Source organism: Echinops telfairi, unplaced genomic scaffold, assembly GCF_000313985.2.
Source record: "Echinops telfairi isolate 266 unplaced genomic scaffold, ASM31398v2 ScPeMD7_3;HRSCAF=10, whole genome shotgun sequence".
In the NCBI taxonomy this organism is placed as follows: Eukaryota; Metazoa; Chordata; class Mammalia; order Afrosoricida; family Tenrecidae; genus Echinops; species Echinops telfairi.
The window spans coordinates 11788218-11801669 of record NW_022103899.1 but is presented as its reverse complement, the minus strand read 5'-3'; positions in this window follow the sequence as shown (position 1 = coordinate 11801669).

Here is a 13452-nt window from a genome sequence, read left to right as displayed (position 1 = left end):
GGGAGGTGGAGGGAAGGGGGTGCGGGGGAGGTGGAGGGAGCTGGGGGTGGGGAGGTGGCGGGGGGACTGACAATTTGCTTCTGCAAAGGTTAGAAGCCACGAAAATCCTATGATGCTGTTCTAATCTGTAAAACATGAGATTGTCATGAGTTGGAATTGACTTTATAGCAACTGTACAAGCATTAAATTATTTTTATCTAATACTTATTTTAAGACCCACTCCCTTTTTTCATAACCTTTGAAATAAATATTTATTTTTGTAGAAGACAACAATTCCTCAAAGATAATAGCAGACACTTTCAAATGGCTCAGAGTTGGACTGTTTTTTTAGAAAGCATTTTAAATTTCTTAAGATTTCCAAATCCTGTCTCTGAAATAGCTCAACCCTCTTGAAATTTGAGCTGCTTAATTACACACCTGTTTATTTACCCATTGAGGAGATTATTTGATTGCATTGAGTCTTTCAATCATTAATCTATTAATTTTAAGTTGTCATAAATTGCTATTATTTTTGTTCCCCTCATTATCCAGCTGAGAATCTGAGATGCATCACAATAATTATTGCCAGGCAAATACTCTTCGTTTCCTAGCAACTTAAAAAAATTATCATTTTCTTTGCAAAATGTCTACCTCGTTTAAACCAAAATGTCACAGATACTGAGTCTCCTAACTAGCAAAAGAGAATAATGGAAGTAAAATACATTTGTATGATTGATCTCACTTCGAATTTATGAACAAGAATATGTGCTTGTTCTGCATAGAGCATATACATGGATCAAGATGTTGTTGTGTGAAGAGAACAAGCTAGTATTGCTATTTTTTCTTAGTTTTAAAGATTTAAATAAAGCATTTATTGGGGGCTCTTACAGCTCTTATAACAATCCATACATCAATTGAATCAAACACATTTGTACATATGTTGCCATCATCATTTCCAAAACGTTTTCTTTCTACTTGAGCCCTTGGTATCAGCTCCTCTTCTTTCCCCTCCCTCCCCCACCTCCCACTCTTGTGAACCCTTGATAATTTATCAATTTTATTTTTAAAATCAAGAAAGGCATGTGTCAGGTTGGGTCCTCTCACTATTCTTGTTCACTCTGTCTGCTCTTGCTGTTAGGCGCCATCAAGTCTGTGCCAAGCCGTCACCACCCTGTGCACCAAAGAGCAGAACAGGATGGTCCTGCACCGTCCTCTCCCTTGTTCCTGCGCTCGAGCCCATTGTTGCTGCCACTGTGCGAATCCATCTCATTGAGGGCCTTCCTCTTTGCCACGGTCCCTCCACTTTACCAAGCTCTTTCCAGGGACTGGTCTCTCCTGACAATGTTTCTGAACTATGTAAGATGCAGTCTTTCTATCCTTGCTATTCGATTTGTAACAGAGTAAATAATCAGAGAACCTGGGTTCTACGAAGAAGAATGCAGAATCAGGATGAGGGAAAGGCTTCTTAGCAAACTGCAGTGTGCAGATGACACACCCTTGCTGGCTGAGAGCGAAGAGGACTTGAAGCACTTGCTGATGGAGGTCACGGAGTGCAGCCTTCAGTAGGGTTTACAGCTCAATGTAAAGAAGGCCCACATCCTCACCACAAGACCAGTAGGTAACATCCCAACAAATGGAGAAAAGAGTACTGAGTGAAAAAAATATCGATGTTGTCCAGGATGTCCTCTTGCTTGCCTCCACAATCATCGCTTATGGAAGCAGCAGCCAAGGGATCGAAATACGTACCCCATTCTGTGAAGCTGCTGCACAGTTTCACGTGTTGAGAAGCACAGATGCTATTTGAGGACGAGGGCATGCCTCGTGATAGTCTCTATGCTTCATCTGCAGGGGGAAGTTGGACGTTGCCTAAAGAAAACCAAAGAAGAATTGGTGTATTTGAATTGTGGTACTGGCAAAGAATCTTGAAAGTAACGTGGACAGCCAAAAGAATGAACAAATCTGCCCTGGAAGAAGTACAGCAAGATGGCCCTTAGAGGCAGGGACGGGCAGACTTCTCATGTATTTTGGACAGGTTACCAGGAGAGACCTGTCCTTGGAAAAGGGATATCATGCTTGGCAGAGGAGCAGCACACACAAAATCGACCCTTGCCCACTCAGATTGGTACAGTGCAGCCGCACAAGGGGCTCCAAGCATTGGGAAGCTCGTGCAAGCTGGCAGCGTCTTGTTCTATTGCCCACAGGGCCCTGGGCATCAGAACAGGCTGGACAGCAACAGCATGGTCAGGCGGTGTTTTCACACTTTCCTTTTTCTTCCAATTTTCCCAAAGTCAAATCCACCCCTTTCTAAAGATTTTAGTGCTCCTCAATTTTAGATGCTGACTCTGTTTTATATTTCAGAGGACAGGGAGTGGGAATTAACAGAGAGCACTTTCTTACAATAAAATCAACTATTTTATTTGTATTGGAAGTCAGGAAGGGCCTTGATGCTATTTCCAGGCTTGTAACTCCTTGTATAGTCCCTGTTCAAACTGGACCAGGGCTATTCTATCTGGCAATAAAATATAGAAACATTGCCGTACCATTCAAGATTAGGGTATAAAAGATACACAATGACTCTCTTCTTTGTATCACTCGCTCTTGATCTCCACTGGCTGTAGAGGAAGCCATGTTGCGGTGGCTTTCTGAAACAGCTCACTGCACTAGAAACACACATGAGCTTTTTGTTTGTTTGCTATTTTTTTGGAATTGGTCTTTCATCCCCAGTCACATTTTTAAAGTCTATGTCTGTGGTAAGCAGTTTAACTGTGTGAAAGATACTAAGTTGGAGCAATTTAATTCCTCAAGTCTTATACACCAGATGCTTTGTGAGGTAATAAATATTTATTATTTTTAATCTTCTAAATTTGGCAATAATTTGTTACACAGTGATAAATAATTTACATTACTATTTACATTACTATTACATATTTTAGTACCAGAAATATAGTGCTGACAAAAATCATAAAATGTGAGAGTAGTTTTGAAATGAGACAGTGAGTGGAATCAGGAAAAGTGTAATTATTTTGAGAAAAAATGTAAAACACTGAGATTTGTAGCCAAGTTTATATGTAATCCTAACTATCACAATCCAACTCTTGTCAATTTAGCACCTGTACACATCACCCTAAACCATGTATCTGCTCTCAAAACTCTTCCCCACTGTCACCCAGTCAATGCCGACTCAAAGCGACCCCTGGTGGGTGTCTGAGGCTGTAACTCTTTATAGTACAAAGCCCCGTCTTTCCGTCAGAGCTGCTGATGGTTTCCAACTGCTGACCATGCATTCAGGCCACTTCCTAACCATTACACCACCCAGATTCCAAATAAAGGCAAGTATAAAATCATACTTTCAGCTAACATAATACACAATGCACATCCAACTGAAAACACATTATCCTCGTTATATATTATATTTTATTAGTGATGAAAATTTTAAAACTTTATGTATCTACACAGGGAAGAGATAGCCATGTCAATTAAAGTCCTTGTTTCTGCAACTGGCCATATGGTTTCAGCAAGTATTTAAATGTGCTTTCTTCCATCACCCATTCTGTATTTGCTTTGCCTTCATCAAGCACCTCAGCTGTTAACGATGGAATGCTATTGTGCATATCCAATTTCATAGCTCTGTGGAGTAGACGACACCAAAGTCCTGGTGTGCTGCTCAGGCCACATGGTGATTTGATGGTCCATGATTAGGCTCCATTTTCTACTAGGGTCCATTAATAAGCCAACAGCTATTTCTCAAAAGGAAAGAAATTATTTGCAGAATATGGCTGGACTTTGCTCCCAAATCATAAAGTCTGTACAAAGGCTTCAAACAATATCTCTATCCGCAATTGACATTTTAAGCACTGTTGAATTAGCCGCATCCTACGACCCAAGTGGCAAGGTACGGAATATTTGTGAGGTTAATTTCCGACCCTCTAGCTTACAGATATGTTGCCAGTACGTCTACAACCTTTGGTGCTTCTGCCTTCTAAGTCCAATTAGCATAAATGTCATCAATATAACGGACTGATATGACATCTTGTGGAAGGGAAAGGTGATCATGATCTCTGCAAATGAATGATGACATCGTGGGGGTACAATTCTGAGTAAGGTCAGTGGGATTCTATTGTTGGCCGTGGCAGCTGAAAGCAAACTTCTATGACCCTTAGAAACCAGAATTGAGAAAAGGGCATGGGATAGCTCATTAGCTGCATCTCAGGTCCAGGAGGTGAATTTGCAGAAGAAATGAAACCATAGGCAGAACAGCTGCTCCCTTGCAGCCACCGCCAGTTACATTTTCAATAATCTATTGCCATTCTCAAAAGCCGTCCATTTTGCTACACATGCAAAACCAGGGTAACAAATGGGAATGGGATGAAAGTCCCCACCCTGTGTTTTTCAGTTGCTTGATGGTGACACTAATCTCTGCAATCCCTCCAGGAAGTCAGTATTGCTTTTGGTTTACTGCTTACCTAGGCAGGGCCAGTTCAAACGGGCTTCCACTTGGCTTTCCTTAATATTTTTGTTCTTATTCTGCATGTTAAGGATCTAGTGTGAGTGTTCTGCCAGGTGATGAGTATGTCTGTTCTAATTAAGAATTCTGAAACGAAAGAAATGATTACATTCAGTTTCAGGGACCTTCGAGATTGGCTGTGGGATGGTCCTGAACTAAGACTGTGTTAAGAACCAGCCTTCCATATGGCACAACTCTCACTAGTGGCCTTCAGTAATGATTGTTGACTCTTCCCCTAGGAACAAGTACTCGAAAAAGGCCACAGAGCCCTTTGAAAGGGAAGACAGCAAGCTTCTGTCGGCTCATGGGTTGCACAGGTTAATGTATCTCAAGATTGACTAGCAATATAGCAGGCTCCTGGGCCAAGCCCTAAGGGCCAGAAGCCACATGATGAGACTAAGATGCAGGATATAGTGCAAGTAAAAGATAGTTTTGCCAGACTACCCATCTGTATTCAATGCAGGCTATAGTCTCAAGATACTTCTGGTGCTATTGATTGGCTGCTCATAGCAGGTCTCATCTTAGAAGCGATTTATATTACATTAGGTATCATCATGGCATGTGACTACATTACTACATGACTACCAAACCAGAGAATCTGCCCAATCACTTTGATACACAATCTTAACCATTGCCATGGGCTCACGTATAGAAACTATTGTGAGAGTGTTGAAGGAGGAGATAGTCGTTGATCTCTGGTCATTGGGGCTGTTACGAGTTGGAATGTAGTCAGTAGCTCCTGATAACAACAATAACAGTTTTTAAAGGAGGTTTTATTTAGACTCTCTTGAAAATAAACCATAGAGTGAAGTAAAAACTAAACAATTGAGCTCAGCAATTGCACCAAAAAATCCCAAAACTGTTATCTAAAGTCTTGGTACTGCATTTTGCTCATATTAATTTGAGTTGAGCCAGCAGACTGATACCAAATTATCACACCAGTAACTCATCGCATCAATTTCTAGGTCTTTTAGGAATAGAATCTCAAGTATCAATAGAGTTTTTTTCACTTTACCTCAGAGCAACAAGATCTACCAGAACAATTATACAGACCAAGCATGTATAAATAGCTATTATTTCCCTGAAAATTATCAAAGTAGATTGACTTTAAAAATCTGAAAAATGACTCTTGTACAATTTTATAGGTCTGTGCCATCAATAATAATAGTAAAATAATACAACTTTAAAGTACATTGTGACTGTTTACATTTATTTGCAAATTGATTATCATGATAATCATTTTTGAGACCTGTTCATTTTTCCTTAAGTAGAAGTAAGACTATTTAAATTTACTTAGAGTGTGTGTATGCTTGAGTGTGTGTGATGCAAAGAGATCTTCTTTAAATTCCTTGAAACCATGGACTTACATTTATTTCGTTCTATGTATTTGGTTTCAATATAGGCTTTCCTTGTGTTTTCATTTTTACATTTCTCTCTCTAGTCAGGTCTTCTGTGGTCTTAAAAAGTAGATACTTAGAAATAATTTTGTTTTTAAATATTAATTTAGATTCAAATAATTTTTAATGGAAATAACTCAAACAATGTTAGCAAAAGAGGTAAAATTTTAGGAAATGAAGATATACATGTTCTCTCTAATGAGTTATCTCAATACTATCAGCTGGATACTCTCTCATCTCACTGCATCGAGTCCATGCTGACTCACAGCAAGCCCTGTGGCTTCTGAGATGGTCACTGTATATGGGAGTGGAAAGCCCAGGCTTTCGGCCATAGGTTTCAAATATTTAAACACAAAGTCAATGAAAGGGCCCTTGGCTTAAGTCTTTGTACTCTTGCTACCTGTTATGGCCAAATGATGGCAGATTTATTATTATTCCAATTTATTTCCTTTATTAAAAATAAGGATGATAGTCTAGGTAATAATTGAGAGTCTGGATTATTGGCATTAAAAAAAAGCTTTTTCTCAGAGGTTCATCATTTAGTACCTTAAAGACGCAAAAACTTAATTACTCTAAAACATCAGTGTTTCCCTCTGTCAAATAGGCTTAAAATTATACCAAATTTAAAATTTTGCTATTGAAAACAATCTAGTAATGATTATAAAATAACAAACACTATAACTGGACCATAGTTAGAGATAAATAACTTCAGAAATAAATAATTCGTGCTGATGACCACACCTACGAGGATGGCTTTCTTGAAGATGACTGGAGTTGGGTGAAGGGCAGGTGCGGGCACTATGGTGGAAGATACTGTTAGCCTAATAGGCCAGCTACTGATTAGGATGGTAGACGGAGAGTCAGAAAACCAGTGTTCGAACCTTATACCCACAGATTTTACATAGTGGTCTGTTTCTTGAATGTCTCATTATTTTATCTGAAATAAAACAATAGGTAATTCACAGGTTTGTGTTGCCCCAGTGTGATGGGTAAGCCCATCATCAGCAATGACAAACATTTATTGAGGGTGTATTACAAGATTTTTTTATAGGTTACAATAAGGGAATGAAAACAGAGTTCACAGATACTCAGCTATAAGTGATAGAATTATGATTCAAATCTAAGCCAACTGACTCCGAGCTTATGAACTAGGAACTCATTTTGCATCGAAACATAAGCACCACTGTTCAATATCAACGACACATTACAATTCTTTGCCAGTGAAAATTGAGAATTTTTCTTAATATCTGAGATTTGTATTTGCATTAAACAATCTCAGACAAAAGGTTTATCATTTATAATTTTTAAAAAATTTTCTTTTTAAAGAATAATTTGAAGAATCTTACTTTTTTCCCATTAGGAAAGCCAATTTAACTCAGAAAAAAAATCTCCTAAGACAGTTTTCAAGGCAACTTGTTAATAAATAATAAAATGGCTGTGCATTTACTTTATTTTACATTATTTTTGTATGGTAATAATTTTTATAATTAGTTTTCATTACTTAATGATTGAATCTACTCAACATCAGATTGTATAAACATAAGGTCAAAGTCAACTATCTTGGTTTTTAGAATGCTCAATATATAGATAATAATTTTAGGTTAAAATACTACCAGGAATTATAAGAAGGAAGGGGGTTACATCATTTTATTAGCTTTCTCATTTTGGAAATAAGTTGCTCTCTGAAGTCTGCTTATTCTTTACATATCTTCCTTTGATATGTAAAATGGGAAGTGAAGTTCACTTATTCAAATTCCTGCATGGTAAAAGTACTATGACTTGCCTCATAACTTTATATTAACATTCCTCAAAACCAATCTATTTTTATTTGTTCTTTTTATCATTTTAATCTTATATTTCGAGTTATAGCACCTTCAAATATCATTAAGTAAAAATCAATACTAAAAAGTATAAGAATGAAAGAAGATTTTAAAAGAAAGGTTTTATTTTTAAAGAGGTATGAAAAAGTAAATAAAATTCAAAAATAAAAATTTAAGTGAAACCCTCAATGATATAATAATATTGTATTTATTCTATAGATTAATTGTTGGAAATTATTTACCCAAAATATTATTTTTCCCTTTATTTCAATGATCTCTCCAAGATTTATCACCATCATCCCAAGGAATTAGGCCATGACGACATTGCTTTTCATTGGTGAAGGTATGAAAATCCAGCATAAGTATCACTTAAATCTATCAATTTAAAAATTGTCATTATATATTGTTAGATAATTACCATTTATAATATTCATATGCCTGTGTTTGGTAGAGTCTTCCATTTTTATTTTTGCTAAAAACCTTTACTACAAACACGTTATTTTAATATCTGTCATTCATTACAAAATAAGGATTTATCATTTTTAGTTATCTTTTAACAGCACATGACTAGAATATTTTGGGCATAAAGTGTAAGCTAAAAAATAATAAATGAGTAATCAGTAAATTTAGGCAACTTAATTGTTAAGAAAAAGAAAAAATCCTGAGAGAAGAACACTTTTAATTGAGTAATTTGTGAAGGGGGTAAAGGGATGTTGCAAGAGAAAATGACTTAAATATAGCATTGAGGACTCATTTATGTCTCACACAATTCAACGTTAAACCTCTGCTAGTATTAATTTATCTCTAAGGAAATTTCTATGTTGTTGTCATTTTAGAGTTAGTGGTAGAGTTTTCTTGAAGAATAGATTTAAAGTTTTATTTTGATCTTCATTAGCAAGATTTTAGAGACTTGAAACTTCTATTACTAGAAAAATGATGAGAAAACTAATGGTTTTAAAGAACAAGAGCTTTTAGTAATTTGCAAGCCCAGGATTTAGTTGTGAAAGTCTAATTACTGTTTTACTAAAGCAGCTTTGAGATTAAAACTCAGATTCATACTAAACTACTTTATATTCACCCATGCTTTCAACATATATTTTTCCGACTAAGATATGATTAATTCCATATTTCATACAAGGATGGGTAAAATTTTTTGCTCTTTATATTACTCTATCAAAAATGATAGAGGGAAAGGAGTTAAGATACCATCCAGGTAGAATGACCCGCCCGGTGCTCCTGTGATTAGATCAGAGAATTAAGAGAGAGGCATGAGAAGCAAGCCCCAGGAGAAAGCATGCAGAGATCCTGGGGGTGTTGGAGCAACAGCGATCTAGCTGAGAGGAAGTACTAAGAGGCAGAAGAAGGGTGAGCGTGATGGCGGCGCACGAGGAAGGTAAAAGGCAGCGGGAAAGGTCTAGGAAGCATAGCTATGGATGGAGGAATATTCATAGGTGTGCACTTATGTAAATATATTAATCCATAAAAATAGAGGTATTGGCCTATGGACATATATTTATGTGGCAATACATGGAGGAAGTTGACGGACTTTGGGCCTCTCCTCAAGTCCTCCCTCAATGCAAGAACACTTTGTTCTAACAACCTGGCATTCTGTGATGCTCACCCTCCTGATGTGATCCCTGAAGACAAAATGGGAGCATAAGAAAAGGTGGTGAAGAAAGCTGACGGTGGCCGGCTATCAAAAGATATAGCATCTGGCTTGAAGTTAAACAAGTGGCCATCTAGCAGAGATGCAACAAGTCCACATGGAAGAAGCACACCAGCCTGTGCAATCATGAGGTGTCAACGAAATCAGGTAAGAGGCACCAGAAGACCCAAAACAAACCAACAAAAACCATATGGTTGAGAACGAGGTGGGGCAGAGCAGAGACCCAAAACCCATCTGCAGACAATAGGACATCCCCTTACAGAAGGATCACGAGGAAGGGATGAGTCCACCAGGGCACAGTATAGCACCGATGAAATGCACAATATTCCTCTGGTTCCTTGAGGAAGTATTCTGGAATATATCACAGAAGTAAAAAATTCTCTCCAGTCAAGCAGTGAGATCTAAGGGCAGGAACGACTTTAAGGTCTGCTTCATTTTTAACCGTCTGTAGCAAATGGATGCAATGACACGCTTTATTTCAGTCCGTTTATTGAAGAAGTATTTTCAAATTGGCTAAACAGAAAGCTGGTTATTGAAGTGATGATTTACATTGTAGACTCACTCACAGATAGGTAGAGGGTGTTATAATGAACAAAGTGCACCTGGACAATCAGTGTATAAATAAGAATAATGTCAAAGGAATAAGAATGATTTTGTTAATGTGAGGTTATCGGAGTAAGAGTTGAGAGTAAATGGCTGAGGGTGGAGGGAAGAAGGTCATATGAGGAAAATGGTACTGTTTTGAAGGGATAATGAGAAAATAAAGGAAAAATAAACCAGAATGTTCTTACCATAAGATCTTAAACTTAAAAAACCCATCTTGGAAGATTTTGTGTTGTCTCTGGAGTTTCAGTTGTCGATGAATATCTGTACTTGCACCACATATTTGCATTTCGATGCACGTTTAGATACTTCTGTTCCTACCCATATGCAACCCTGTACTACCCACAGGCCTGCATTCATCCAGATGTGATGTAGTCAAACACTCATTTTCACTTGGCTACGTTGTGTCACCACATCCACATTTGGTGCCATGGTTCCCCTAACTCCAAATCACATAGCCCCAAATGATCCACAGTCATTCCCCTTTCCCTCCTTTTTTCCTGGGAACCTCCACGAATGTATGTCTCTTTCTGTAGACAGACTCCTGTCTTCTTATAAGAGAAGGATAATACAGTATTTGACTTTATAGCCTTCACTTATTTCACTTAGTATTATGCCCTTCAGATCCAGCTATGCTATAATATGTTTTGTTCCGTCATAATTTTTCTTTAGGGCTACATATGGCATGTATTTCCACAATTTCCTTATCCCTTCATTCTTGATAGAATTTTGTTTCTGTTTATTTGAAATGATAAATAAAGTAGTAATGAAAATAGGTTGCATATGCCTGCTCTCTCTGCTTTTTCAACCTCTAGGGCATACACCTAGGAGATGGATTGCAAGATTATAGAGCTGTTCTATTACTAGCTTTTTGAAAACTGTCATATAGTTAGTTTTCTATACTGATTATATCATCTTATAGTCCACCAGCAATGGATAAGGATTTCAGTCTCCCCACATCCTCACTAACATTTGCTTCTTCTTATTCTTATTATTTTATCGGTGCCATTTTAGTTGGCTTAGTTTATTATTATTGTGTAGTTTGTAAATTATTATTGTTATTAAGTTGGTTTATTATTATTATTTTATCAGTGCCATTTTAGAATACCTCATTGTTGCTTTGATGTGTTTCTCTCTGATAGCAAGTGTATTCGTCTAGGTACTTTAGAGAAACAAATCCACAGCAACTCATGTATAAGAGAGTTTTATGTAAAGAAAGTGTGCATCACGAAAACATCCCAACCCAATGCTGCCCAAGCCCACAAGTCCAACATTAACACATTAACCCAACACCAGTCCACAAAGTCCTCCACCTCACAAAACAGGCAATGATGCTGACTGCAGGAGGAAAGCTGAGTCCATGAACGAACAAGCATCTCAGCACTAGCAGGGGTCTCCACACGGCTGCTCCAGCACCCAGGGCTGCATCAGGATAGGTCCATGTGGCTTCTCTCTTGTAGGAAGTCAATCTTGCAAGCTGAAGCAGGGAACTGCTAAGGCAGCTGCACCCTGGTTGCAACCATCACAAAGCAAGGGACCCTAGAACTAGAAAGGTGAGGCTCACCACCCATTTGTCCCTCAGCCTTTCAATTAGCCCCACATGTCATTATCAGCCAGGTTGGCACAATTAACTAACTCAGCAAGTGATCATGACCATCCTTTCATATGTTTATGGTTACTCTCATGTCCTTTTTCATGAAGATTCTACTCACAGACTTGATTGAATTGGTTTTTTTGTTGTTCACTTGTTGGAGCTAATTCTGTGTTCTCAATTCTATCCCCCTAGTTTTTCTGTCTATTGTCGAACCAATGTCAGGCTGGTCTGATGACACTGGCAGAGTAATATGTTTGATATTGGGGAATGTGAAGCTTCCTGATTTGTTCTTTCAATTCAACACTGCTTTGTCTATTCAAGGTTTCTTCCTTCATATGAATGGGTCACTAGTCTTTCCATTTCAGTAATGAATGGCTTTTGAGACTTATGTTGGGATTACAGTGTATCTATACACTGTGTCTAGATGTTTTGAATTAGAATTGATGTTTTTCAGATCCATGAGCATGGAATACCTTCCATTTTCATAGGATCCTTTTAGCCTCATGTTTTATAAGTTTCATTTATAAGTCTTTTATGCATCTGGTTATTATAATTCCTAGTTGTTGTTTTTTTTATCAACCTGTGGCTACTCCAAATTATACTGATTTCTTGATTTCTATCATTGAGTACTCTTTGTTAGTGTAGATTTTTGTGCTCAACTTGTTTTGTGGCTAAATTCTTTTGGTTTCAGCATTCTTCAGTGGAATATTTAGGGTTTTCTCTATATTGGTTATTGCATCTATAAATAGAAATAGTTTTACTTCTTTCTTATCTTTTATTTCTGTATTTTGTCTCATTGCTCTGGTTAATACTTCTAATACAATGCTGAATAAGAGTGGTGATAATGGGCATTCTAGCCCATTCCTATTCTCTAAAGGAATGCTTTCAGATTGCTTGATTGAGAATAATGTTGTCTGTTGGCTTTCCATATATATATATACCTTTCATTATGCTGAGGAATTTCCTTTTTATTACTATTTTAATGAAAGATTTTATTAGGAAAGGTTTTTACTGACTGTCTTTTTGAATCAATTGATAGGACCATATGTTCTTTTCCTTTGTTTTGTGTATGTAGTGAATTATACTGCTTGGTTTTTATAATGTCAAACCATATTTGTACTTCTGGTATGAATCCCATTTGAGCAAAATGTATGATTTAAAAAAATACTTTGGTGAGGTGTGTTGACTAGAATTTTGTTGAAAAAAATTGCATCTATGTTCATGAAAGATGTTATCTATAATTTCCTTTTTTTAAAATGTGTGATGGCTTTGCCTGATTTAGTTATCAGGATTATTTTAACTTCATAGAAGGAATTCAGTAGTGTTTCTTCCTCTTCTGTGTCTTAGACGAGATCGAATACGATTGATATTAACTTTTCCTTAAATGGTTTGGTAGAATTATCCAATCATCTGCTTCTGGGAGTGTTCCCTTGGCATATTTTTTTATTACATCTTCAATTTCTTCATTTGTAATATGGCTGTTAAAATTTTCTACCTCTGCTGTATTACTTTGGGTACATAGTATATTTCTAATAATTTGTCCATTTTGCCTAGGTTTTGAAATTTACTGCTGCACTTTTCATAGTAATCTGTTCTGAACTTTCTTTGCTGGATTAATTCAAATGTCTTCACTTTACTTTCTTAATTTAGTTATTTTCCTCTTCTTTTTGCTCTTTTTAGTTTTGTTTCATTTTTGTCAATCTTGCCAGTGGTTCTTCTGACTTTTTGATTTTTTCCCCAAAGAACCAACTTCTGGTTTTGTCATTTTTCTATTTTAGTTTTCATCTCCTCTAATTTTTTTTGAGATATATAAGTATTATACTAGAGTCATCGAGAGCATGAGAGATATTACAATAATGCAGTCAGACACATTACATTGTAGCATTGCT